Raw genomic sequence first — 24,557 nt, forward strand, 5'->3', positions numbered from 1 at the left:
TTATCATAGAATTATGCTTTTAATACAAGGTGTGGGGATGAGGGCAGTGTGTGGGGGCTGTTTAGCCTGCAGAAATAAAGCGTTGAGACGATCCTTAATTATCCATGGCTGTGTGTGTGTGTGTGTGTTGTGACATACGTAAGGCCTTCAGAGATATTCATACGCTCACATTTCATGAATATATTACAAGGCGTAGCATAAATGCCTGTCCCTGCTAGCCATGCTGACCCCGTCCCTCCATAGGTGTAGTTGATCCACAACACTCAGCCATTCAAATGGGACTAAGTGGCTTTCAATTATTCAAACATATATTCAAGAACGGCCGTATAATGCTCCCTATCACCTGCTCTTGGTTTTCCACTCTCTGCCTCATTGCTCACGACTGATGCGGCGCTCACTGAAATGTTTCGATTTTAGGATGAGGAACACATTTCTCTGTCACTGCTGTCCTCACTGCCCCGTCCTGTAGTCCTCTAGAAATGATTCCTCTGTACTCTGGTAGAGACTCAAACAGTTAGGTTCCCACAGTGCCAAAGCTTTGATTCTTCCATTGTGCATGCAGAGTAGACTGTGCTCCTTACCTGCACACCTGCAGGCAATTACACCTGCATGTCAGCGGTGCAGGGCAGATGAGGGAGTGATGGTTTCTATTTCAAAGCTGAGACAGGATCTCAAAAGACAGATAGATAGGTATTTGATTGAGGAACAGACAGATCTTTTTTATTAATATCTCTATGTGTCTTACAAAAGCAAGGCAGACTGTTCAACATAGCATTAATATAATAGTTATCTTAAATGCCTATTAATTCTGTGACCTGCTGATGTTATTATTATTTCATCATATTATATTAAACTTTTTTTTTTTTTACTTATTAATGCTCGCACATGTATGGGACAAGATCAGAAAAGAGAAGGAGGCACATCTTTGTCTTTTGTATTTTGAAAAAACATGAACTAAACTTGATGTATTTTAAACCTTAGAAAAGGGGGTCGTGCTGGCCCACTTGTTTGTTTGCACAAATGTACAGTTCAAAGTTTTTTATTCTCAGGTTCAAATTTGGCCTGAGGCTCCTTTTCCACAAGTCATTCCCCACTCTCTCTCCCCCTGATTTCCGACTATCTCTACACTAAAGGCATAAAAAGTCCAAAAATAAATCTTAAAAATAAAAAAACTTGACATAAATAATGGTTAGTTAGATTATATTATACAACATGGACAGATAACAGGCGGTCTCTCGCTTCCTCACCTACTAACAGATATTGCATGTGACATTCAGGATAGAGCAGATTAGCCAGCTCCTTTCACCTGATGACTGGGGAAATGCCATTGTTAAGTTTTATGGAAGGAGGAGACGCCAACAAGTCGCTAGCACCACGTAAAACATGTACAAGAGCAGGTAAGATGTTTGAGGAAAGCAGAGCGGAACACAAGGCTGATCTGCAAAGTGCCAACAAGGTATATAGACTTATGGACAGCTCTTATATCTAAGTCGCAACGTGTCACATGTCATGTTATTTTGAACAGGGAGTTGAAGGTTGCTGGCCCAGATACCTGACGTTCTCAGTCTGAAAATTACAAATAGCAATACAGCTAAACTTTGAAAAAACGCAGTTGTTGTGCAAAGAGAAATGGCAATAATGTGGTGGTGGCAAACCAGCACCTTCTTTTTTTCAAGTATTCACGTTCTCTTTAGTAGTTTAATGCAAGTTCTCAAAGATTAAATTGTTTAAAAATGCCCTTCCCTATTGAATAGAAAGATATTATTCCAATTCTGGTTGAAAGAACGTTAATAAACAGAGTCAAAGTAGACAGAAAGTGTGGAAGAAAAGAGTCAAAGAAGCACAGAAACAGGAAATAAGAGCAGCAGAAATACGATTACCATGCATGATGAAAAGCATGGCGAAACAATCCAAAGTCAGAGATGAGAGTTAACTGACAGCATTACGTTTTGAGTTTTAAACTTTTATACCTCTGGTGAGTGCAGCAGAAAAGTACAGTGGTCTGTGAGCCGCAGTAATAGAGTGAAGTCCTAACCAGGCAGGCAGACGGAGGGGGGGAAAGATAGGGGAGGATGGTGGTATGGGTGGGTGAGTGGGGGGGGGGGGGGGGGGTAGGGAGCATTGTAGAAGTAACAGAGAGAAGAGGCGAGGAGTACATATTCTTGAGTGAGACAGGGAGCAAGTTTGAGGGTGTGGATAGTTAGATAGCGAGAGAAACAAGAAGGTTATCCATGATTTAACGCCTGTGGGGCTGTGAGATGAGCCTTGCCTGTTCAGGCTGCTGTGATTGCTGCCTGCTGCTGGTTCAGACTGGGGCCTTTCAGCTCATTTCATCATGGAGCTCCTAATGAGGCCTGGGCTGACTCCCTGAGCACAAGGGCTGCAGACACACCTCTGATGGAGGGGTACTGAGGGGCTCCAGATTCTACCAACAACACCATCAGGTCCTGAGTATCTGAAAGGGGGGGCATGAGGATGGAAAGTGGTCGTGTAGGAGGTGGTGGTGGTGAGTGTTGCTCCAGGGTGAGCTGGGAGACCCACTTTGTCCCGAGGCTGTGTGAAAAGGTCACTGCCCGTGAGGAGTACCCACAGGCCCCCGCTGCAGGGTGTCTGCAGGGAGAGTTGTTTTTGTTCAAACAGGAAGTGGCAGGTTAAGAGGAGCGTGTCCATCAAAAATATGTCTCCTGTTTGCTCAGACAGAATCTGAAGCTGTTTGTTTTTGGACTTTGTTCCGGGATATTCTGAAAGCACAGTTTGCTGCTGGTTCATGTGTCAACGCCTCCTTTGTTTAGGGTTTTAATAATAGTCGCACATACGAATCGGCAACCTCACAGGCTTAGAAATGAAGCCATTGCAGAAGTGCAAAAAAAAAAAAGAAACTGCAGTTCCTTGAGTGGACACTTTAGGCTGGCTCCAAAAGCGAGTCGTGACCCACTAGGCCCCATAAAGGCTCAGCTTTACAGAAAAACAAAACATGTTTACAGCCTGGTACTAAAAAAATGTTTTTCATAACTTAGTACTATCTCTATTCATGACAACTGTAGAAGGGAGGAATTGTAAACAACTTAACTGTTTAAATGAATGAAGTCTTAAAGTTATGCACAATTGGGTGTAGATGCTTTGAGATGCTACTTGCCATCTGCTTGGTGTCACTTCAAATAATTCCAATCACTAAACTTAATCTCTTGGCCATTTTTTTTTTTGTTGTTGGGGCCTTTTGGGGATTTTTTCATGCAAATATCTGACAAATTATACAGCTTGCCACTGGTTTGGATATGCTAATGACAATCTTTGTCATACATTGATTTAATGGCTGCCAGTGCATTGGAATCAGGATTGTTATTGGCTCTTTCTCGCAGAAAAGATGACAGCTTGTTGTGCTGAGTAGAATGCTTATATTAAGTTATCTGGTTCATTACTTAGCCAGGAGAAAACTTATTGCGATTAGGAATCTCTTTTCCTATAATGAATTAAAATGTAGGAGTAGCAACCAGCACAAATATGTCTCATTCTTTGTAAAACTCCATAGTTAATTGGCTCATTTAGTTAGCTAATGGATTGTATACATTATAGCTTTGATAACTTGGTGTTTGCCTTTCTCATTACTGACCAGCACCACCCTCAAGTCCAAAAATGGACTTGGTCAGGAACACCTTGGCAACACCAAAATACGGCTTCATAAAGGCTCACAACAAACCAGTGGTCGACGTTATAGTGGCTACGTCCATTATTTATACAGTTTATTAAACAGATTGAGTCAGATGTCACCACATAGTTCTACCATTTATTTAACGTTGCGCCTCAGATCTCTCTCAAATCTGTAGTAATCAAGGGCTAAGAGCCGTACCGTATGTCAGTATGGGTGCCTCCCTAATGAGAGCCGCCTCTAGGGGACATGAAAGGCAGGGCAGTCGGGGCGGGTGGCAGGGGGTGGGGCAGCAGACTTGCTGGTGGAGCGACCTGTCTGTTCACCCCGGTTCTGGCCTTTGTGCAGAGTTAATGATGCCACTAATATGTTCTTTAAAGACCACACTGTGATTCATGGCTTTCATTAGCCCCATGTGCCAGGGTGTCTTTCTCCCTCTCTCTCCCTCTTTCTCTTTTCTGTCGCCCTTTTAATGATGGCCTGGAGACGAGGTGGCACGCTTGACCCTTAATCATACGCGCAAAAGGAGGCTGGTGGTGAGTGAGGGGCCGTGATGAGATGGGAGGTTTTCGGAGAAAGGCAGGAGGGCGGAGGAGGAGGTGGAAGAAATCAGATGGTTGTTCTTCATAATCCTGCTCCCTGCGGGGCTGGTTAAGCCAGTTCTTCCACAGGAAGGTTTGGCATCTGACACAGAGTATTTACAGATCAAACCCACTCACATATCTTCTTTTAACCTTCATCTATAAAGCAGGTGAACTTCTTTTCAATATATGCTTTAAAGACACCTGGTTCTGTATTTGCTACGGGTTGGGATCTGACAGGATACTCTAAACAAGTTGACCGGAGCAGATGGATGACAAAGTGGACTGGAGAAAATCTCTGTAGTAGTTCAAGATATAAAAGAAAAGGCCTCTAATATAAAAGGCTACAACTTTTTGTGTTTGTTTTAACATCTTAGGTTGTGTTGCCAGACTCACGCTACCCAAACATTGCAATGCCAACTTAATTGCTCATATTTGAGATTAAGGCAATGCCACTAAAAATAGTAAACTGGAGAAAATGTTGCCACTGTTTTTGAAGTATTTCCGCGTTTCTTGTGTCACAGCCCTCTGCTCTGTACCCTTCAGCATCTGCATGAGACGCGCCAGGCTTTCACCATACACCAATTTAAAACCCATCTGTGGCAATATATAGGACACTCACACAAACTGTGTTTAGTGTGAGGGGTGTCTTGGGGTGGCCATTGGGGGGTGATGGATGGGTCAAATAACAACACAACACACTACAGCGTACACTCTCAGGAGTCTGGGGTTGATGTCCTAGAGTAAACATATCGATAAGTAATGTTTTCCTGATCCTTAATCAAGCATTTTGGTCTCTTTAGTTCCAATTTGTCAAGAAAGCTTGCTACTGGTTAATGGCTCAAGGTCAAGTGGAAAAGTGTTGAATGTGACCCAAAATCTTTGCGTGCATTTGCTGTATCCCATCAAGTGATTCCAAAGACTCAAATGATGAAGTTAAAATGAACGTTTTTTCCATCAAAAAGATTTTTGTGAGTGGACCTTCGACCAAGCATATTCAAAAAGTAAACCAACAGAGGCAAAATATGAAATTGGCTTTTCTGAAACCAGAAGTTGCCATATTTGGGTTAGCTTGCTTCAGAGGAGCGGAGGGTTGGCTAATAGGAAGTTATCAAAGCTGTACAATCAACACCCATGGCTAATTCATTATCTGGTTAATACGCTAGTTTACCCTCCAGTTTTCAACAGAAGGAGATTCCATGAGTGGTTGGCTGACCATATCTGTTAATTTATCAGACTCACAAAGAGAAGAGAGGTAGTGAACGCCCAGCTTGCTCTTGCAGCTTGCAGTACTTAAAATAACTTGCCATCACTACTGTCCATCCCAATCTCTTTGGTATATATATTTTAACACCCCAGGTTGCCGCTTGGTTGCTGTGCATGCACTCGCAATTGTCCTGCCCAAGCAGGAGGGACTATCATTTATCACATTTTGGATGCCATTACCTTTACTTAATTCTGAATAAAATGTCAAAATAATATAATAATGTTATGATATTTTAATTACTTGGCAAATATACTTCCCCATCTTGAATTAGAGACAGCAAAAAAACATTGTTTTGGTAAATCTGATTTTTTTTAAGAAACTTCTTTCCTCCCCCCTTTCCTATTTAACAGAATCAGACTTAGTTTATGAAGGATAGGGTGTGATCTGTGACAGAGAACAGTAATAACACTGATTGTGTTTGAGAGACTGTGTGAGTATGTGTGTATGTGTGAATGGTTGCACATGGGCACAGCCTGAGTGTGTATGTTCACAGAGGGGTAAACAGAACACCATCTCTCACCTCCAGCCGCCTGTTGGGAGCAGGAAAAAAAATAAACGATAAATAAATTACACACAGACATAGTGTACTTGGTGTTGCTTTGCTGCGAATTACAGTTGTTTACACGTGTGTTCGAGGGGCCTGGCAGGTAGCACCACATCATGTCTGTGTTAGACCACTGACACTGGGGATAATTTCAATAATTCACACTTGCTGTGTGATTGTAGGAGACGCGCTGTGTTACTTTTTAAAAATGTAAAGCAGGACATGTTAGTCCCTTCCCACCAACCACAACCTCCAAGCTCACACTTACACACACACACACACACACACACACACACACAGTTACAAACATACGTATAACTCTGGACCAGATGATTCCCATGATGATAAAAAGCAGATGTTTTCCAAACTGGGGGTATGCTCCTAATGCTTCTATACCCACCATCCTATAAAAAAAAAACACCTCCCTTCCTCCTCCTCTGTCTTCTCTTCCTTCTTTTCCATCTGTCTCTTTCCAAGCCATCCATTTTTCTGCAGAGTAAAGACAGATTAGGGCCTAAATCCCCCCGCAATTTGGGTCATGGCCTTTTGTGTGCTCCGTGCGGTGAGAGGGGCAGCACACGACCGGGCCCCCATTTGCCGGAGATCAGGGGGTTAGGCCAGCAAGAGATTGAGGGGGAGCCACACAGTGAGGCCATGTTTGGAGAAATAATGAGATTGAATTAACACAGAGTCTATGGTGGAGACCTGGGTATCACAGAGAGGAGAGGAGGTGGAGAAATTAAAGAGAGGGTTGGAGGCAGAGGCAAGGGAGCAAAAGGAGCAGAGACAGCAGCTTGTGTGAGAGCAGGAAAGGTGAGTTTTTGATCACGTGGTCTCATAATCCCCAGATGAGGAATCTAATGTTCAACAGCAATACTTAGTATAAATGAAGGTCTGTAGAATGGAGAAAACAAATTCAATTCAACCGTAAAAGCTCTTAGATACTGTCTAATCAGCACCAAACCACTGTCAAAGCCTGCAGTCAGGTGACAAACATAGTTAAGCATTTAGCAGCTTAAGATCAGGATATTATAAAGAATAACACAGAGCAAAAAAGAGAATAAACATTGGACCTAAATCCATTCCATGGCCAGGAACATGACTCCAAATGAGTGTTCATTTTTGCTCTGATGAATGAAAAAACAAGTGAAGAACTTCCCAATATCAACCATTAAGGCTTCAAAATATCAGTTTTGTGTTCAGGTCAATCATTTTCATGTAGTGAGCATTTACTACGACATCTAACGTGCACTGAACCATTTAAAAACTAAAATATGGGATTACAATCTCTGGCGGTGTTAAAGTCAATGAAAATTATGTTTAACTGTTATTTAAGTGTTAGTAATCATTATTTTTTTTATGTGGAGTTTAAAATACATTGAAATGCATGTAAAGAAGTTTGAGCAAGTAGACTACAACAGTGTGAACTTTAGCAGGATTTGAAGTTCTGAAATGCTTTTCAGTGTATGGTTCATTTGGACTCGACTTGAATTAATATGATATGAATGCTTGATTAATGATTTTAGATATTTAATAATACAGTCATGATGATACAGTTGGCTTTGGAGCTTGGCATGCAGAGTAGTCACTGTAACAATATAAGAGCAATAGTTTATTTTTTTCCAAACCTTCAGGTAGATATTGCAGAAGAAATTTGAACAGGCCTCATCAATTTAATGTTGAAAATTCTGATATCTAGATCAACTTTCTAGAAATCTTTGTCAGTCTTCTTGTGTTTATGTTCTTGGGAGATTACCCAGAAGCTCCAGCTTTCGAAATATTTAGCAAAAACAGGAAACACCAGGAGAGAAAACATCATATAGCTGCAACAATCCAACCCAGCGCCTCTCTCCTCAACTCTTCTTTCGTCTGCGTTACCATCTCCTCCTGAGTTCAAAGCAGCGTGATGTTAATGAAGGTTCCCATGTACAAAGAGAAGCTTATGTAAATGTTACCTCTCCAGATGTTCTATAGCTCTCAGAGCCAGAACTCCAACGCGCCCCGAGCCACAAAGAAACAGCGAGCATTTAGACAAACCTTTGTACCTTCACTTGCCTATAGGGCCTATCAGATAGTCGCAGCCTGAAAATCAATATCTGCTGCTAATGAAACTTAGCCACACATTTTAATGAAGGAGCCAATTTGCATTTAAAAGTAACAAGAGGGGAAATGGGTTCATTTTCCCCTATTTCTTATTTAGTGTGTACATTTGAACTGAAAGCATTGCTCAGGTCTGTTGTGTGGTAACAATCGTCTGTTTGTGACGAGGTTTATTTTGAATCCTTGTTGTTCACATGTTAATGAAGAAATCAAGCTGAAGCTCTGTAGAATGTAGATGTGAACAAACACATTTTATTTACAGTATTTACACATGTACTTTTCTGTTTGGACAGCACTTTGGTGAACTTGTAATCAAATGAGCTTTCGTTCTTAAATGAGCTTTATCAATACATTTGGATTGGATGGGCTAAGACAGAATATTTATTGAACTATATTTTCAAAACAACGTATGTATATTTTTTTCGTTTCATGCGTCAACTTGCATTAGTAAAAAAATAATAATAATATGGTGTTCCCTTAAACCACTTAAAATGACATGTTTGCCCAAAATAACATACTTGTAAACAAACACGTGTTGTATGATTGACAAGCTTGCAAACATGCAAAAAAAAAAAACCTTATCATAAAGGAACACCAACTTGCTTTTGTAGCTACTAACTGCCATTGTTTTAAAAATACTTTGGATAGGTCAATTCAATCCACGCAGACTTACAGATGCTGCTGGAATCAGTCAAATCTAGTAAGTGAATTGTGGCCAAGCTTTTTAAAATGTAATCTTTTGGCCGTTTGCCTTTATATGATACGACAGCTATAGAGAGACAGGCAAAGTGGGGAGGGAGAGTGGGTGACATGGAGCAAATATCATCAGGAGGCAATTCTGTGTCCAGTGCCAGCAGGATGGTAACCTCTGCACATGTAGTGCATGGTCTACCAACTGAGCTCAACAAGCGCCATGACAATAAAAAGAATTGTGATAATCAATTATAGGTTTAAAATGATTTATTTAGTTACTTCTTCTGTGTTCCACAATCAAAAATCACCATATGTCACTGTTACATGCATCACACTTCAGTTAAAAGTTAAACCGAAGCAGCAGAGAGGCTGAGGGCACATTCTCTTTTTTACTTCTTTAAGTAAAGCTTAAATCTCACATTTGAGCAAGGGATAAGTGGTGGATACGCCTCCAGACTTTAGACTAGATAATTTGATTCAGATAAACAAGCTGCACATTGCACAAACTCTCACGTTATCTGTGAGATTTTTCTCGTTTTAACAAGAGCTTTGATTCCTGTTCATGTGGGGGATTTCTCTCCTGGACCAGGTAAAACATTAAAGGCTCATCGTTTCACTAAACAGCTAAAGCTAACCAGGGGCATTTTTTTCTGCTCCCATTTTTACTGATTTTGTTTTTCAATATTTGTGTTTTTTTTGACAATTCTTAACAATTTTTAAGAGAATATCACACAAACTGAAACCCTGTAGGTTGTATTTTTCAGAAAAGTTAATCACTTGTGATCTTTTTCTTTCTCTGGTCGTTGAGGCTAAATATTTTTTATTTTTCTGTATCAACTTATTTGTGTCAGAAGTGACAACTATTTAAAAAAATGTCAGGTACTGATAGCTGGCATGTAATGATTCATACAAATAGGCTCCTATTTGTAACAAAGAAGGACGCTCAAACAAACTTCACTGGTTTCAGTGTTTCTATTTTACCATTTACCCACTTTAAAAAGTACAAAATGTCATGATAGTATGGATGAGTGTGACAGGGTGTGTGTCAAAATTAGTTTGAAACACAAAGAAGCTTCGGGTAGGGATTTGGTGTGCTCATTGGCAGTCACATCATGTGAATGAGAGAGAGTGAGCTCTGGGTCTGCAGCCTTCTTAGCTGCATGGGAGCATATGAACCAGGTGTACTTGACTGACCTAACGACCCCTATCTCCACTCACAGGCCCTTTCCGAATTGTCACAGTTCAGTAGGCAGTACGTACTATTCAGTAGGGAGTTTCAGTATACTGAACTTTCGTGGTCATTCAGTATGCATATTTTGGGTCCACCTCAGTATACTGAACATTTCAGTATGGATACTAACTTCCGGGTTTTATGCAGTATGGATCGGATGCGTGCTTTCAGGAAATGAAAGCACCCACAATGCTGTGCGAAATTAAATGTAAATCGTCACGTCACGTCCGCCTCCATATCAAAACAAACAAGTGGATTAATTTAATCAATTTTTAATCTAGAGTTAAAGTCCCGACTGAAATCGCTACTTTTAATTAACAACAGAAAATATAACAAATATCTGCATTATTATAAAACCTTTCCCCCTCTATTTAAATAATGATTTCACTATTTAAATGCGTCTTTATTGGTTTATTTTATATTCTGTATATTACTGTCTTTCATTTGTACTTTCCTTTATGTACTGTATGATATTTAGTTATTTAATCTGTCTTTTACTTGATTTACATTGTGATATTGTTTTGTTTACCTGACTGTATATGCGCATTACTCTTCTTGAATAAAGCTAAACAAAAAAAAACAAAGAAAACGGGTGGATGCGGCCGGTTTGGGAAACGTAAATGATGCCACTTCCATACTGAATGAATCAGAAGAAGTAGGAACAAATATCTGCCTACTGTGCGCGCCTACTGAATAGTAGGTACTAAACAGTATACAGCACGGATAGTAGGTACTGACTACTGACTACTGAAAGATTGAGTATGTACTTGGCAATTCGAATACAGCCACAGTCTGCAGGCCACATAGAACCACAGGATTAATATCAATGCCAACCCAACCAGGACAACCACAGGGTTGTCACATGACTTTTTGACTTTTCTTTGATTAGTTACCTGATTTAAGTCAACATACTTAAAGTCTAAATATAAAAAGAGGGTAGATCTCAAACTGCAGCTCTTGATTTCTCCAGCTATAAACAGGCTTTTAAATCTATAAGATATTTTCCTTGCATCATTGTAGACCACTTTGAATATTTAAAAATAAATGCCTATGGGTTAGGGTTAAATGAAAAAAAGGTATGGGAAACTCTGTTACAAAATCCACACTAATATCAGAAATGATGACCATTTCCTTGTCAATATCCAGTGAGCATTTTAAAGCTGAGCAAAAAAAAGAGAGAAACTTTTTCCAAACACCTCTTTTCTTCCCTAATGTACATCCTCTGACAGTAATAGTTCGCTCTTTACGAGCACACACTCTCTCCACTTTGTCATGCTACGTTCACAAGCCTTTTCTTCTCCAGCAGCGCCCCCGCAACATAAAAGAACAACCTGCTCTTTTTTATGTAAATAACAACACGTTGCGTCTCTTCTGCGTGCCGCGCTTGGTGAGAATACTGTGAGATCTTTGCAACATTTTCTTCTCCCGTTCTCCCCTGCCGGCAAAGTGTGCCACAATAGCAGCTGCAGCAGGAAGGCAACTTAGCCTCCAGCAAGACTAAAGTGTGCATCAGAGTAAAACAGTTGTTTACTTTGTTTGAACTGCTCTATCTCACCCAGGGGAGCCTGAGCGCTTGAAGTTCTGCATCTTTCACTCTCAACTTGTGACAAAGAGTCGGATGAATAACAATGTCATTTTCTCTACCTTCTCCCCCATCCCCTTTTTTCTCCTGTTGTCTTCTTTTCTATGTTTAGTCTATTTCTTTTGCCACCACACACCGCCCTTCTTCTTCCCCTTTGCACTCCTCTCGAATTATTCATCTCCCCTTTTAAACTTTCAACATGCAGTAAATTGATGGTGACACACAAACTACATTATGTTTTCTCACTCCTTTTTTTATAAACTAACAGCACTGCTCATCTCTCTTTAATTGCGCAGCAGGTGGGGACACAGATGCACACAGATGCGAGTGCAGGAGGCCGAGATGAGAGGAGGGGAACAGGGGGGATGGAAGGAAAAAAAAGAAAAAGACTCCGGAGCGGAGGATTGTGTAACTTCGTTAAAGTGATGAAGCAGAGGTCCTAAGTGACCTGGCTCAGATGTGAGTGTTGTCTGTGCGCTGAAGTGGATACAAGAGAACAGGAATAGAGAGAGAGAGAGAGGGGGGATGATACTTATTCTTTGCTTTGACTTCAAATTCAACTCAAACTACAGCTGCTTATGAATGTAGTTTATTTTTCAAACTTTATGAAAGTACAGAATAATCTTGTGTGAATAGATGGTCGTCAATATGCAGATTGTATTTTAGTATCACTTGGTTTCTGGTTATGAGTGATTCGCTGAAGATAACATGCACATATTCTATTACCAAGTTCAAACAAACAAACTTCATCATCTGCAAATCTGTATCTTAATTTACTGAGAGGGTACCTTTAATATAAAACATATTTTAGGCATTTAAAGGTAACACCTAAGGGTAAAGTCTTGTTCTTCAAGTTTGAAAATAACCAAGCAAATCATTCAAAGTTAGAGATCCTTTAAACCAATCTAAATCTTCTCTTGTCCTCCTTAAAACGTGTCCTCCATATTTGGGAAATCATGTCTTTGTTATGTAGGTTTCAACTATAAATTCTGGGGGCGACGGCAGCATGGTGGTTGGTGTGCGCGCTCTGTGTACGAAGGCTGTGTCCATGTTCGAATCCGGCCTGTTGCTCCTTTCCCGCATGCTGTTCGCCTCGCTAGCTAACACTCGCTACTCTTTTCTCTATATAATTATCACTATATGATCCTAATGAGGTTTTACAAAAATGTGCAAATTCCAGATCCTTTTTATTTACTTCCTTGTAAACAAAAAAACAAAAAAAACACTTCACAATTTTCACAAAACAAAAAAGTGAAAACTAAAACCATGTAAAGTAACGAGGATGTTGTACATAACCTAAAATATTTTCTGAAATTATTATAAGTTGTATGAAATACAGCCAGGTTTTGAATTTGTTTTTAACAATACTAATTAGACATTTGATGCAACTTGGTCCCTTGAGGACAAACCAAACCAAAAACACTGCTCATTTTAAATCGATAACCTTTACACTTAAGTCAACAACCAGAAGAAGCTTACCGGACAACCTTTTTATTGAGCAGAAATTTAAATGATGTAAGTTAAATAATTACTTCAATTGATGACATAAATAAAAGAAAGGCATATATGGTCTTTTCTGATTGGTCTAGGCTCCAAAGCTTGTCTGTTGAAACATGCACACACTGTACTCGTCATGTTCTTCCTCTTCATGTGTAAGCCCGTGTGTATCACATAAATACTGCTGAACTGTTGATCCTTAAAGCAACATGTTTTTAAGTCTCTGTTGCTTTGTTTTACCTTTTATCATGTGTATTAGTTCAGTTATTATTCTGTATTGTTGTGTTGTTTTCCTCTCTCTCTCTCTCTCTTTGTGTGTAATAGAGATATACTGTAGGCCTAACATGCCAGTCTGGGGACATGGAGAGCAGAACAGAAGCAAGATCAAAGCTTCAAAAGATTATTGATCGGAGAATGTAGTTTTGCTCCGGATCAGGGTTGAGGTGTCTAGATCCTTGTCCTTACACCCCTTTTTTTTTTCTCCTCTCAATGAACAAGTCTCAAGGGAAGAGGAAGTTCATCAGGCTGTAATCTATGTGTTTGTGTATGCCTGTTTGTGTGTCTGAAAACACATCTCTCTTTAACCAAGATACAAATCAAATCTAGCACACAAGAAACATATCATCTCTCTTCTGCTGTTCTTTGCTCTCCCTCTCTCGTTTGTTTTTTGTGTGCCCTTACATTTCCACAAAAAGGATGTGTGTTTGTGTGGGTGTGTTTTTGTGTGTTTGTAGACATGTCCACACACAAAAATTACCAAGAGAGGTTAAAAGGAACGTCATATCGTGAAATGCCAATTTCTACTGATGTAAAAGTCAAACCGTAAAACAAAAATCAAAGCTCTACAAAATCTCTCAAATTTAGTGCTTGTGTATGTTTTTTGTCTGTTAGTGTTTGTGTGTTTTTGGCGGATTGAGCTCCCTGATCCCTCCTCCTGTCACTTCCTCCTTTTTCTAACCTCCTCACCTCTCCTGCAGAAGATAAATAAGTAATACTTCATATCATCACATGTGATTGAAGGGGCTCTGAAAAGCAGGAGTGAGGACCGTCGCCCACTGAAGTGAAGTGTTGAAAAGAGTGATTATCTTTGCTTCACTGAGGTCTTATTTTTCAAAGTGCCACTAAAAGCATGTGAGACTCGTGTCACTTTGCGCTGCGAGGACGGAGCAGCTGAAGGCTGATTTGATAAGAGATGAAATAAAAGGTAGTGACACCCCACGCGCCACGTTTTCTTTTTTTTTTTTCTTCTTTTCTTTTTCACAGACCTTTTCTCAAAATTCCACTAGTGGCTCCAATCATATTCTCCATGAAGCAGGCAGGGCTGTATTTATGGTCGAGTGCCCACAGCTAAAGCTAATATTATGAGCTTCCACAGTGCCATCCATATTGTTTTACTTCGCGTTGCCTGCGGTGTGGAATAAATAAAGTGTCATTGGCAGCTTTCAAAGCACTCTTCCAGCAGGTTGGAGAGCGGGCCGGGCTGCAGAGAGAGGAAGAAGAAAAGGGGGCTGTCACTTTAGGTTGGGTAATTCTTGACGTGTACGTCAAGGCCTTGACAAGGGGAATGTGGCCGGCTTGTACATTAGAGCCAGAGCTCGCAGGCAGCGCAGCACTGGGGACAGGTAGTAATGCAGTCCCAGAGAGTGCTGCTCATCTGCTCTCACTATGTACTTGTCTGGTGCCACACAAGGATGCCCCCCTGTCGCCCCAGCTCCCCAACCCACCCCAACCCTCTGCAGAAATGACTTTAGTCAGTGCGGGAAGAATCCATTTACAATGTGTGCTTTATAACATCTCCTTGACAATGCAGTAGTGGATTAGAGACATTTGTGATGAATCTTTTATGGAGACTTTTCCCCCATCTTTCTTTTCCATGTGCAGAGGCTTTTCTGGGTCCACATGTGTCTGCTCGGATGTCATCGCAGCAAGACGGGGAGAGGAGAAAGCAATGGGTACTCACCAAAAAAGAAAAGAAGGGAAAAGGAAAGAGGGAGAGTGACACAGAGTCGTCAGAGTGGGGCATTAAAATTTATCTTCAAGTCACAATGGCTGCCATGATAGCGGCGTGAAACTTTCCTTTGAAAATGAACGTCACTTGTCCTCTCAGTCATGCTCTTGCCTCGCAAACCAAGACAAGCGCTCTCTGTCCTCATCAATTCTTCACCGCCATTTTGACATTTATTTCACTCATTTGCATAACTGCTCCCTGTGTCTCTTGTTTCGTCTCGGTTTGAGCGCATGCAGCATCCCCGCTTTTTTTTCCCCCTCAACTTTAAAAAAACGCTGCTTTAAAATTAATGCCGGCCTTAAGAAATATATAAATATATCTTAAAGTTGACATGATGTTGTTCTACATTATTCCCTTTGAAAAGCGATTTTGTTCATACTTAAAGCTGCTCAGACGTGGCGGCTGTTGAGGTGCGGCTAACGCACACTCGGGCTAACAAACACGCACTCGGTTGTCTAGCCTCGCCATCGCTTCTGTCTGTCTGTCTGCTCTGTGGTGTTAACATGGAGAGAGATGCATACTCAATGATACAATCCAGCCAAGTTGAATGCTGCTTTTTTAATGCGCAGGCCTGCAGCAAGTTGAGAACTTTATACATGTTTACTTTGTAGTTTTTTCAATGTTTGCGTACACTTTGGGAGCTTCTGAAAGTGGCCTGTGGCTGTACACAAACTGTATTTATATTTAAACTAAAAATAGAGACACTATGACCTCTGAATTATTGATTTAGTTTGTCGACACGTTGATTTTAATCACTTTTCAATCTTCTTTCAAGTTAGAAAAAGCGTCTCTTCTTCTCTTTTTTTCCTGGATAAAAAAACTTGAATCTCTTCGTTTACTTTCAGAATATAAAAGAAGAATCTCTCCATTTATCCCCTAAAAATAAAGCTGAATAAATCCTTTTGCCGCCTGAGCTGCTGTTGTCCAGCTTTCAGGTGGCTGCGGCACAGATGGCTTTATCTCTTTTCCTCCCTTTCTTTTTCCACTTCAGACTCACCTGTCTGCCCTCATTGTCCATTTGAAAGTCAGAGCAGCGGCAAGAACCTTAGAACGACTCAATGCAAATGCTGCATGAAGAAAAAGAAAAAAAAGTATTAAAAATTGATCATCTTTCCATTTGAATTCAAGGAAGCCATCATTCTCCATAAGCAGGCCTGTCTCTTTAAATCAGAGGAACTGTCGCTTCTGTGACTGCCTGTTTACAAAATATGAGGCTGAAAATGAGACCTGCTCCCTGCGGACAGGCTCCTTGTATAAATATAAATAATGAATATTGGATAAATAATTTCTGCTCCTTTAATAATGCACAAGTTGACGAAATTCACTTATACTGTGAAACTGGAGAATCGGACTAAAAGTAGATAATGCAGTGGTACAATAGAGGTGAGAGAGATAGAGAGAGAGTGTGTGTGCGCGTGTGTGTGTGTGTGTGTGTGTGCGTGTGAGAGGCACAGGTTAGAAGGCCCGCTGACCCCAGGGTCACCTCCATGAAGTCATTCTGTTCAGGTGACTTGCGGGCAAACTCAACTGGGTTTAAAATATTTATTGATATTTAATTAAAATATCCTGTTAAAAGAGGTCAAATTGAATGTGTTTACACTAACAAGGTAATCAGGGGAGTCTGATGTAAGCTGGAACCCAGTTACGGCTTCGCTCCCCTGGGGGAAGGTGGACTCAGGAGTCTGGCGGAGCTGCTCTGCCGTCTGGGTGTCTCGTGAAGAGAGAGAGAGGGTGGAGATTTGATATATGGTTAATTATGAAAACCCTTGTGCCAAAGCTCAAACTGTAATTAGCTTTAATTGGCTAATTGGATAGAATTGGTGGATGGTATAAGCCTAATTGCCCTCGTTTTTTTCTTTATCAAAGCATTAAGTGCAAAATTAAGAATGTAGCTGTAGTGACGGTAAAGCCATTTTTTGTGTTTTTGAGGGTATAATAAAGCGCTTGTTGTTAAGATCACTCCTAAGATGATGGGAAAGCCAATTTTATAAAGCTTAAAGGTGCAACACAACATTGCCTGTTATCAGGATAGTGTCTAAACCAACAGGAAAAAGAGCAACACAGTAACCTGTTGTCAATAGAAAACTGACTATTATATTGATTTAAATGTGCTTGACAGTGTAACTTGTTGTTAAGCCTTTTAAAAGAAAAATTTATGTTTTTGAAGATCATGAAAATCAACATTTGTTCCCCCCCCCAAAAAAAAATCTATTTATTTGTTTTTCAAAGTGTAACAAGATTTGACCTTTTATAAATATTTTTACAAAACAGATCGAAGGACCATTCTTTTACATTTTTTAAAGTGCAACAATGTCTGATGTGAAGATCCTTCAGAAACAAAAGAAAAGAGATTTTTCTGATTCTTAAAGATGCACGGCAACTGTTTTAACTCACGTCAACACTCAATTATTATTTTTTTCATTGTGATTTGTTCTGTTCAGTTTACTTTTCAAACTGTTCACAACTCCTTCACTGCTATGACTTGTTGTATAGCAGCCAAAAAGCCAAATAAAATCATCTTTTCCCCCTCCAACCTGCTGATTCACACCACAAAGTTGATGCAGAAACCTTCACTCTGGTCTGAGACAGTTGACTGTAACAAGAATTCTCTCTCCTCCTCTCACCTCCTCTCTCTCCCTGACTCACAAACACAACCTCACACTGAGTATTGGAGCTGCTCAGCTCAAGGTGCTCAGACTCTGTGCTAATAACACCATCTAGAAATCACGCCCTCCAAATAGGTTAATGTGTTTTTGCCCAGAGGGCCCTATCTACCTCCGCAGCACAACCCTCTCTGAGCTTCCATTAAGCAACAACACTGATGCTGCTATTAGCTGCTGTGGGGGCCAGGAGTGAGAAGACTGTACGGACACACTTTTGTGTGTGTGCGTGTGAGTGTGTGCGTGTGAGTGTGTGTGGAGCATGCACTGAGGGTGTCACTACCTGTTCTGGCCGGCTGTGCTGTGTTAACTGCAGAACAATGTTATGGCCCCTGACAGCTTGTTAAAGAAGTCCACCATGTTGGAGCTGCTCCTACTTTGGTAGCAAACTGTGATATACAACACACATTTCAACACATACATAGAAAAAAGAAAATGCAGCTGATTATTTGTGAATAAGTGGGTCTGAAAGAAACAAGTGGAACATGGTTGAAATCATTGTAGCTTTTTGACTTTAGCCCAGTATGAGAAGTGTTTTCTTCTTGTAGTCTCATTGCATTTAATTAGTGATTTGTTTGTTTGCTTTTCACATGGGTCTTGGTGTTTTCTTGTGTTGTTTAAGGCGTCTTTATTTTGACTGTACACCACTTTGGTCAGCTCTATATGTTTATGAATCAAAAATAGACTGCTGTCAGTCAACTACAACATCAAATTTGATTTATTTTTAAAAATTTAAACTTTGTTTTAATCTTCTAATTTACCTTGTAAAGTTTTTGGGGTATTTTTCATTGTACTACTTCGCTGAAAGAAAAAAACAACACTGTTCTTGTCAAAGATGAATCAACTGTAAATTGAAGAACAAATCCCTCGTCTTGATTAATAAATACTTGCGATTTAGAAAATGTATTTCAATTACAAGAAATTATTTAGCTTTTTACTTAATTAACACAATACTCCTATGATTAAAAAAAAAAAGAAGAAAAATACTGAGTGGAGAGCTGGTCAGTTGTTTAACCTGGCTGAGACATCTGAACGTGCTGTTCTGCTCAGAGTCTCTCCAGCACATTTTTCGATTCACAGAAAGAATGTTCAGTCTGGTTTGAAAATGTGTCTGAAATATTGCTTCAGTCTGATTTTATATCATTTGACTCAGATGTGCTGGAGTACTTTTTTTACTAGCATTTAGTTTTTTTAAGAAAATCGTCACAATAAGAAAATGCAAACAGGAAGAAGAGAGGAAGCACTTTGAATCAAGAGGTGAAGCTTCATTGAATGATGAAGCAGGTCACAGTTTAAGTCAGTGTTTTTTTAAGATATAGGTTTAGATTCATATTAACAGGACACAATATTTTAAACAATGTTCAATAGTCAAATGTCATCAGTTTATAGGTGAATTAGTTTTAAAGTAATGCAGTGTATGTTTTACCATTTTTAGTTTTGAAGTATTGACTCTCCCTTTACCTGCACATTTTATTCTTTAAGAAATATTAGTTCCAGACTTGTATCTGTGACATTTTAGAATAAACGTATTATAGTGATTCATTGCTTCATTGGTTTGCACACGTGATCATAGCCATAGTGGTACAGCCTGAATACAGCATAACATAAGCTATAGCTTGAGGTCATTTCTGAAAACAATGCTAAGGACACAGCACAGACCTTAGATAAGATATGACCTGTCGATAGGTCATGATCCATATTGTGTGAATATGATCGGTTCAACAGCCTGATTTCATATGATACCAGGAACTTTTATTCGGCATAGTAATAAACACGTAGATCAAACACGTCCTTTCTTGAAGTCACATTAATTACTACAACCATTTCTAAAGTTTGTAATATTTCCAGATCAAAACTGCACACAAATATTTATGTAAAACATGTTCATGGAAGGGCTTTTTTAACAGTTCAACTTTATTTATTTGAATCACAAGTAACACATTTTTCTCATCACAAATGTTGTTTATAATAGTCCAGCCTCACATTGTTTCTCACAGTTCAAACATCTTCTTAGCAGGTGTGGAGCTTTTTCTGCACACATACAACAGGCGCTGACTGTTCAGTGTCAGCCTGACCCCTAGTGGCCACCCAGTGTAATTACCGGTGCCCCGCTCTCCCATTAAACAGAAGCATCACAGAAAAGCAGTACAAGGGAAACATCTATAAAAGTTGTATAAATTTTGTTTAAATGAATAAATCATCTATTGCGATGTTTTGATTGCATTTCACAAGCAACACATTTCCTGAATAGTTTTGAATAGAAAGTATTTGGAGTTAAAAAAAAAAAAATACGCCTCGGGCTGTTAGCACTGGTCTGTGTCTGTGAACATTTATTTGTGTTTAAGTAGACCAAGACATTATTCATAATGTTTGATGCCAAAGTCAATAAGAGCCTGTACAGAAATGTGAGTTAAATTGCTCTCTATTCTCTGAACTGCAGTCAGTGTGTCTGCCTTTGACAACAATAACTCATGCATTGAATATGTATTACAGGCTGAGCAGTCCTCTGAGATGTAATGCATATATTTGATGAATACAGTGACTGACTGGACAGGCCTTTATCGTCGAGGGTAGAATAGATCCGACCAACTTAGAGACAGCAGAACTAATTAAATGGATAAAAGATATATATGGCCTCCTCGGAGGATGTAAAATTAATAGCAGACCAAAGGACTTGCCTCTGAGCTACTTCATCCGCTCTACAGCAAAGAGACACTACAGAGGGCTGAGTGTGTGAAGAGTGTGCATGGGGGTCTGTTCACATGCATTTTTGTGCATCTGGATTCTGCCATTTAAAAACAAAAAAATACATTCTGTAATGTATATTTCATTTTCGTGTTTTGCATTCATCTGTGTGTCATCTTGTGAAATCTGTAATATTGTGATGTGCATGCTGCATGTGTCCATGACTAATAACACAGTGTGCGGACAGAATCATATGAATACTTGTACACAGTTATTATAACACTCATACAATAAGAATGAGCTGCTTTGCTGACAGTGTGTCATTGTGCTGTTGCTTGATTGGGTTTCAGTGTTCTGTGAAGGGGAACCAGTCATTCAGTCAAACTTTCATGGTTTCTGATTTACTTCCAGTAAGTTTATCTGATTTCCAACAAGTTTGGAGATCTAACAGTGGTTACATGATTCTCTTAAATGTCAGAAAATACCATCATAGTGTCCAAAGCCCCCCCCCCCCCCCCCCCCCCCCCCACCCCTTAACAACCCAATGATATTTAATTTAGGATAGTTTTAAAAACAAAAAAGCAGAAGGACTGCACATGTTAGAAACTAGAATCAGCCTTTTGTCTGCTGGAACCAAGACTGAAAGAATACATTCTTTATCATCCAGAACTCATAGAAATCCCCCTCATTCTGATATTATATCAAATAAAAGATGATAAAGTTGCTAATAGTATATCTTGATATACATATATATCTGACTCTTAATTTTTGTTAAATATATACAAAAAAAACTCAAAAACTAGACTCAAAAGAAATGTTTGATGGTTCAGGTTGCTCTTTGTATTTGGATACATGCAGTCATAGAAAAGGGAAAAAGGAGCTCCCTTTTAAATATATTAAAATAGGTTTATTCTCAATTGTCTACTAATTTATCTTGTTTTCCAGACTTGATTTTGGCAAACGTAAAAAAAAAGAACTACAGCTACGCAAATGTTAAATATCTATGAAACACAGATATTGCATGTATGGATGCAGCCAAGACAAAATGATTGCTTGATTCTTTCTCATTGGTCTCGTAGTATATATATATTTTTTTGCATCATTATCAGATTTGTGTCTCATGTACAATATTGTAAATGGTTTGGCCTTACATCATTTTACTTCACACAAAGAAGAGTCACTCTGATGACATTAAGAGCTGCGGTTCGGTCAGAAGCTTTACGGTCAAACTAGAAAAACGATTCAAAGCGGTTCAGCTCTGTAACCACTGATCTCCATTTCTCTTCAATACTTTACTTCTTAACTTGAGCAACATATACTTGTTGCTGATGCATGTGTTTTATGTGAGGTGCCGTTCTATCTCACTTTTTACGGTTTTGTGTTTTTCTTCAGTTTTTGCCATGGCATTTTATTTTGTGCATTTTTAATGGTGACCTGTTGAGAACCTTCAGATGAAAATAAACTGAAAACTATCAAACTGTTAAATTCATGTTTAGTATTTGACATAGTTCCTCAACATATTAAATAAATACATTCTATCAGATTCTTTTTTTCTGCCTGTTTGAATATCAATGAGTGAAGTAGAACATTTGAGCTCCAGTCTTCAGTCACGTATGTTATCTTTGTGTCTGGTCGGATTAATGCTTTCTTTTCTCTCTGTCTTCCACTGGCAGGTCTGCTGCTGACCTCACTTCTTCCCAGGAGTGACTGAGCCTGAGGTCATGTCTGTGCGAGCGTTTCTCCACACTGACCCACTTTGACTTCTCCCCGCCCTCACCTCCACCTTCTCTTTCAACATATGAAGCTCTGGATGAAGAGAGCAGCCGGCTTTGCTCTCATGGAGATCCTAATTGAAACTGTGCAAGAAAGCGAACGTGAGGTGAATGGTTCAGATAAGGACACTGTGTTTTTTTTTACCTACCGGTATCATGCAGTGTATAACATGTAAACACCACCTATAAACAAAAGATTAAGAGCCAGTATATCCAAAACGTCTGTCAAAGATGACTTCAGTAAAGCTGCGTGGACACTACAACCTGAATGCCTGAACAATGGAATCAAATATTACAACCACCTTTGTGAAAAGTATGATGTTTATTTATATTAATCAAGTAATCAAACAACTTCATTAATCCCACGAGGAGCAACTGGTTTGGAGCAGCTTAAACATAAAGTATAAAACACAGCCCCATGCAGACAACAAATAATAAACATACGACCTCAAATATGGAATAAGATCTTTAATAATACTGTTAATATTTAAGTAAACTGATGGATGGAAAAAACTGCTTTCACAATTGATACGATCGGTCTTGAAAGAAGGATCAGTCCAGTCAATATGAAACCTATCTACCATTACTAATCTGCAGAGGTGCAGAGGCATTGAACATTTTCTATAGTCTTTCTAAAATATTACCTTGAAATATTTTTCTAAAATTATAAAATGACATATGTATCACCTGATGACACATGTCGACTTACATAAATAAATAAAGATTCACACCGGTTTAAATTTAAGCAGAATGGACAAATACCGACTCATTTTTGAGCTCATGTCAGTCAAACCTCTGGTACACATCTGGTTTGAGAACGAGGGGATTAACAAATATGACAACTGGGTGGTTTCACTCTGAACCTTGAAAACATGACATTACAAAGTGAAGGACTCTGCACAACCTTGATCAGTGTAAACACACAAACCAAGTTACCAAAATTTGGTCTACACGGCTTTCTGCAGTCTGGGTCATGGCTATGAAATGAATAAAAACCTTAAGTACTTGGACAGTGTCTATGTCAGAGAAGATTTGATTTAACAAGCTGCCATTTTTTTCGTGTTTGATTGCGTTACATTCAACTGCATTCTTGTTGATTAGCATCTCCGGGTAAGTTTGTGTAGTTGCAGTTAACACTCTCCACCACTAGAGGGCACATGAGATAGAAGTCACTGCTCCAGCGTAAAGGAGGCCCAGCCCTACCAACCTGCCTGGCCTTGACTGTGCACTTGGGAAGCCATCATTTATTTTTGGAGCCCTGGGCTGGATGGCAGCTGTGAGACTGACTGGGAGGAGGTGGGAGGAGGGTAAGGAGACTGAGGAGATGCAGGGAGAAGGAGGGGCAGCAGGGGTAACCTACTCCAGCACCAGTGACACAAAAAGCATTGTCCTGATTTAATGGCTGGGAAGTCTTGCCTCCCCCAGGTCCAAGAAGCTGCTGATGCTTAATTAGGACTTTTCATTTATTCAAACACATACACAAAAACACAATGAATACAACAGATACACACCTCGGCCTGAGTGTTCCCAGGCTCTGAGACAAGATCTTTCAATGAAACTCTCTGATCAGGAGACGTTATGAAGGCAGAGAGCCGTCTGTTGTAGCTGCTCTTCTTATAGTGTGGCAGCTGTAAAATTGTCATTTGACTTTCACATGAAGAGTTAAACCTCTGATGAGTAATCAAGTGTAAAAAAAAAATCAAACAGGCCCATGCCCGATGATTCATGAGTGTACAGGGAGTCGTAGGATGGTCTGTGTAATGACAACAGGAAAAAAGGTGAGGGAGAGTACATCTTCAAATCTGTTTTTATATGTGTTCTGCTTCAACACAGTCAGAAAGAGGTATGACAGACTAAACTGTATCGATTTATGCTTTTCAGATCTATAATTTTGACAGTGTAGCTGGAGGAACCAGAAGAGTTCAGTCATTAAAAAAAGAAGCTCTATATCTTTTTTACTGCAGGGATGATAGTTTAATCTCACATTTAGGCAGTTTTTTGGTGTTTTATAAAGTATTTTATATATTCATAGAAGGACTATGGTTCTACTTAATCATTTTTTATAATACATTAATTATAAAGTTTGATTTTATCTCTTTCTGAAACATATTTAATCTTTTGTTAATGTATAATCCAACATGTTTGGATTCAATGGCCTCATTCAAGTAGTATAATATTGATCGACTTCTTATTGATAACATGTGAAGCCATAGCCGACAGCCTTAATATGTAAATGAATCAGACTAGCAGTGGTGTCTCTCTTTGTTTTCTTTTAGTGCAGGACCCCAATG

At 39.5% G+C, this 24,557-nt stretch overlaps 1 long non-coding RNA gene across 1 annotated transcript in view; it reads left to right on the plus strand.

Annotated features, from left to right (window-relative positions):
• Positions 1 to 22,613, plus strand: part of LOC132989550 (uncharacterized) — a 185,759-nt gene extending 163,146 nt beyond the window's left edge. The window contains exon 4 of the long non-coding RNA XR_009675925.1: positions 22,168 to 22,613. This is a non-coding gene — a long non-coding RNA (uncharacterized LOC132989550). The remainder of the gene's footprint in view (positions 1 to 22,167) is intronic.
• Positions 22,614 to 24,557: the final 1,944 nt, after the last annotated feature.

Source organism: Labrus mixtus, chromosome 2, assembly GCF_963584025.1.
Source record: "Labrus mixtus chromosome 2, fLabMix1.1, whole genome shotgun sequence".
NCBI classification, from domain to species: domain Eukaryota; kingdom Metazoa; phylum Chordata; class Actinopteri; order Labriformes; family Labridae; genus Labrus; species Labrus mixtus.